A 5,450-nucleotide genomic window follows, 5' to 3' on the forward strand; every position below is an offset into this window, starting at 1 on the left:
CCTCCCCTCCCAGATCTGGAGAGAATCCAGGCTCCCCCCTACCCTGATCTCACCCCCCAGACCCCCGCCAGAGGGGAGGAGATGGGGGCAGGATGTGGAGGGCAAGGAGGGAAAGGAGGTAGGTCACAAAGGGAGCAGAGCTAAGGCAGGAGAGGAGGGGCCAGGGCAAAAGGGGGAGGGGCTAGAACAGGGAGGGAGGAGCCACAGGTAAAAGGGGTGAGGCTAGGGGGTCACGGGGTCAGCCCCCCACGGCCAGGTAGCGCATCACACAGGAGACACCAGCTGGGGACAGAAAACCACAGAGGTCCGGCGGGACCCACGCATACTTGCTTGCACACTCGCCTTGCATGCCTGCCTCGCACACATGCCTCGCACGGCCCCTCAGCCACAAGAAGAAGAAGAAGAAGCAGCTAAAATCCCCATTTCTCAAGGACAAATAGTTAAAAATATACATTTTTCCTTTTTTTTCCCTTTCCCCCCCTTTTCCCCCCTCCCGGCCTTCTCACACGACTGCCAGTGTGAGATGCAGGGGGTGGGGCTCAGGGGGACCCAGCTCTGCCCCCTGCTTGGTGACATCACGGTAAGTGTTATTTTGTCATTTTTTTCTTAATTCTTATTTTTTTAGCTTTTTTTGGCTTTTTCGAGGGGGTTTTTTGGTTTTTCGGCTTCTTTTTTATTTTTTTATTTTTTTATTTTTTTATTTAGTCTCTTATAAAAAGGTAGCAGGGTTGTGTGTGGTCAATGAAACATCTTTGGTTTGCTTGATCTGCCCTATGCCCACCCTGGCCCTGGCCTGGGGGGGAACTCCATGTCCTAGTCTCCCCCCACAGCCAGGGCCAGGGCTGCTCGGTTGTGTCCCAGGTTGGGGGAGGGGGGTTGTAGGGGGGTCTCCAAAGCCCTTGGGTCTTGCACATGAAGCCCCTGGGTCAAGGGCATGGTGGGGGTGGCGGGGGTTTGGGACCCCCACAAATATAGATGGGTCTGGGGGGCTGGATAGGCAAGAGGCCGGCATATGTGTATGTTGTGTGTGTTCCGGGGGGAGAGGGCAGATGACTGGGTCTCGGTGTGTGTGGACAAAGTTATGTGTGTCCAGGCATGGATGTGTGTGTGTGTCCCCTGGATGCCAGGGTTTGTGTGTGAGTGCACACAGACGTATGTGCACATGTGTGTTGGTAGGTACGAGGGTGTCCTGGACACCTGAGGGTGTCAGTGTGTGTGAGAGAGGGGAGACTCAGACACCTTGGCTCTGTGCATGTGTGTGTGTGTCCTGGAGGCCAGGGTTCATGTGTGTGTACACACATGTATATGCACATGTCTGTAGGTAGGTGTGACTGTGTCCTGGACACCCGAGGGACATGTGTGTGTGTGACAGACTTGGACACCTGGCCTCTGTGCATGCGTGTGTCCCAGAGGCCAGGGTTTGTATGTGTGCACACAGATATATGTGCACATGTATGTAGATATGTGCATGTGCATCTTGGACGCCTGAAGTGTATGTGTGTGTGTGTAAGCGTGAGAGACTTGGACACCTGGGTTTTGTGTGTGTGTGTGTGTGTGTGCATGTGTATGAGAGAGGGAGAGAGAACCAGGTGCCTAAGTGCTGTGCGCAAGTTGGTATGCGTGTACCTATCAGTATATGTGCAAATGAATGTGTGTGTATGTATGTGACCTGGATGCCTGGGTTATGTGTGTGCATGTGTTCTTGCACATAAACCAATATGGGTGTGCATATCGGTATATGTGCACATGAATATTTATGTGCATGTGTGCATGCGTTCTGGACACCTGGGTTCATATGTGCAAATGTCCACGCGTGCGCGTCTCTCAAACACCTGGATTCTCTGTGTGTGGGGTGGGGGGGGGACACCTGGTTCCGTGTGTGCGTGTGGAAGAACTGGGTTCCGTGTGTGCGTGCATCTGTGTGTGTGCTTGTGCATGTGTGCACATGCCGGCCAAAGCAGCCGGGGCCCGATCCGGGAGGTGCTTGTTTTGGGCTCTCTGGGCCTGGCTCGGGCTCCGTCTATCTCTGTCTGTGCATCTGTCCCACCTGCCCCCCCGGCCCCTCTTCACTGCCCCCACCTGAGGGTGTGGGGCTGGGGCCCCCTTGACACTGGAGCAGACAGGGTGAGTCTGCCCAGAACGGGGAGGTGGGGAGTGGGAGGGCCCCCACCCCATGACCTAATAGGCTGACATGGTGTAAAGACTTTGGTATCTCTTCTGCCCTTGACAATGGAAGAGGAAGTCCCGCCCTGTAGAGAACAGGAAGTCCTGCCCTGATGCAAAGAGGAAGTGTGCCTGGGAAAGAATGGGGAAGCCTTGCCTATATGCAGAGAGGGCCCACAGAGAAAAGGAAGTCCCTCCCTACAGAGAACAGGAAGTCCCACCCACCCTGCAGAGAACAGGACATCCCACCCTACCAAGAACAGGAAGTCCTGCCCAGCAAAAAACAGGATGTCCCACCCCTTCCCAGCAGAGCACACATGGCCCTGTCACCCCAAGGATGTGCCCCACCCCAAAGAGGAAGGAAATTCTGCCCTGCCACCACACAAGGACCCCCCTGACCCAGTCAGCACACAGGAAGTCCTGCCCTCAGCCTTGTTGGAACAGGAAATCCCACCCTTTTGTGCTCCTGAGAAGTCTCTGCCTCCCGGCTCCATCCTGATCTCCCCAGCTTCACCTCTTTCCCCCCATTCCAGGCTTGAGAGCCTTGGGGACACCATGAATGGCCACCACAGACCGGGGCAGTCCATTTCCTTGCCAGCCAACAGAAACCTAGAATGCTGGGAGGAAGCCAGAGCAGCCACCATCAAGGTGGCTGGTGCAGCCTCAGGTCCTGCCCCACCACCACCACCAGGAGACCTCATAGGCAGGCCAGGAGCACAACAACATCCAGCCTCAGGGGCAGGGCAGCCAGCCCAGCCCAGACAGCCACCAGCAATGTAGAACACCAGGAGATGATCTGGGGACACCTAGAATGCTAAGGGTTGCCCTAAATCACGAAGGGCCATCAAGAAAGCCACAATGTGATCTAGAACGTCAAGGCCATCTAGAATGCTAAGGGGTGACCTGGGTAACCAAGGGCCATCTAGACTGCCAGAATATGATCTAGAACAGAGATGTTCTAGAACCCCATATGTCATCTAGACCCCACTCTGTGATCTAGAACACCAGGGATATCTAGAAACTTGCTAAGTAATCTAGAACACTGTGGGCCATCTAGAAACCCGCTGTATGTTCTAGAACAACATGGGTCACTCTAGAACGGTAGGCGGTGACCTAAATCACCACAGTCTATTTAGAAAGCCACATAGTGGTCTAGAACACCAACAACCATCTAGAATGCAAAAGGTGATCCAGATCGCCAAAAGCTCTCTAGATCACCAAGAGATGATCTAGAATACCAAAGGCCATCTAGAAACCTGCTATGTGATCTAGAACACCAAGATTTGTCTAGAAACACAATATGTGATCTAGAACTCCAAGGGCCAGCTAGAAGCTATGAGGTGACCCGGACCACCAAAGGTCATCTAGAATCCCAGGAGGTGATCTAACACACCGGCCTTCTAGAAAACCATGGGCCATTTAGAACTGTAAGGGGTGACCTGGAACATCAAGGGATAGCTAGAGCACCAGGAGATGATCCAAAACACCAAGGATAACCTAGAACACCAAGGGCCTAGAGCACCACATGGTGACCTAGAACACCAGTATATGATCTAGCTCACCAATGGCCATCTAGAACTCTAAGAGGTGACCTGGGCCACCTAGAGCACCACAAGGTGATCTAGAGCACCGAGAGAACATCACAGAACCTCTAGAGCACCACAAGGAGATCTCTAACACCAAGGGCACCTAGACCACTAAGAGGTGCTTAGAACAGCAAGGGCCAAGCTAGAACACTGAGTGCCACCTAGAATGCCACGAGATGCCTAGGAAGCCAAGAGGCAACGTCAACTGCCACAGGCAACCTAGATCACCAAGGGCAACCCAGAGTATCTTGGGGCACCTAGAACACCAAAAACAACCTAGATTGCCAAGGGCAACCTAGAGTGCCAGTGGCAACTTAGAGCGCCTTGAGGCACCTAGATCACCAATGGCAACCTAGAGCACCTTGAGGCACCTAGAACACCAATGGCACTCTAGATTGCCTAGAGCCACCTAGAACTCCACAAGCACCTTGGACGCAAAAGGGCAACTTATAACTCCCCAGGTCCTGGAACACTGCCCCAGCTGCTCTGGTGTGGGGCAGGGAGGAAAGGGAAGAAGGAACAGGTCCCGTGAGGGCTAAAATCCATCGTCACACGGAAGAGAGAGCGAGCGCCGAGCGAGCCCGGGGCCAAGAGGTATTTCCGGAGGACGAGGTTTGGCACACGGCTGGCTCAGGGGGCAACCGCCCCTCTCTCTCTCTCCCTCACCCCCCACCACCACCCATCTCCCCCCTGGACCTCCCCCCCCCGCCCCCTTCTCTCCACTCGTCTTTGGTTGCAAGATTTTTTTTTTTAATTAAAAAAATAACGATCATTCATCATTAACGGCAATAATTAAGAAAAGAAGGAAGGGCCCAGGGTGGAGGGGAAGGGAAAGGACAAGGAGACGCAGCTCCCTGTTGCCCCCCACTCCCAGCCCCCAGGGCTAATGAATAAATTAATGAGGCCAGCAAGGCCCCCCGGAAGGAACATAATTAAAACACGGAGGTCATTAACTGGGGGGCCACCTTTGGCTGAGTCTGGAGTGGGCCGGGCGGGGGGAGACGCTCCCTCTCATCCCCCCGGCCCAGGAGGGGCCTGGGGAGGACTAACAAACCCAAAACACCATCAAATAAGGGATCCAAGGGGGGGCAGGGACCCAGGGGGGCTTGGGTGGGGAGGCGTAGGGGCCCCCCCCCAGAGCTGGCACACACCCTAATAAAAGCATTTCTATTTGGTTTATCTTTATATGAGGTATATGGCAAGCTATCTCCTTGAGCGGTGGGGGTGGGGGTGGCTTGGCCTCCCCTCCCCCCCGCACCCCTCCGGACCCCTGGCGGGGTCCTGGCATGGGGCAAAATATTTGGTTTTGCAGTTTAAAGCTCTCAGTTTTATTTCTTTACACAGATCCCGGGTGCCCCGGGCTGGGAGGGGGAAGGGCTGGTGGGGGCCCACGGCTGCAGGAGAGAACCCAGGCATCCAGGCTCCTGGACCCCCACCGTGCCCCATACCTGGAGATAGGGTCATTTTTGGTCTAGAATCTGTTTTTTTTTGTTTTTTTTGTTTTTGTTTTTGTTTTTTTTTTTTTGGTTTTCTGGGGGGATGGGTTCTTTTTTTAAATCTTTTTTTCATTTTTAAACTTTTTTTGGTCTTTTTTGCCCCTTTTTATCATCCCCTTTTTTGTCTCAAAGACTTTTTGCCCCCCTCCCCCCTTTTTATACAGTAAGAAGCAAGAAGCCGCGGGGGACGCGGTCCAGCTAGAAA

The sequence above is a fragment of the Crocodylus porosus genome, unplaced genomic scaffold (assembly GCF_001723895.1).
Source record: "Crocodylus porosus isolate Cpor-Errol unplaced genomic scaffold, CroPor_comp1, whole genome shotgun sequence".
NCBI classification, from domain to species: Eukaryota; Metazoa; Chordata; order Crocodylia; family Crocodylidae; genus Crocodylus; species Crocodylus porosus.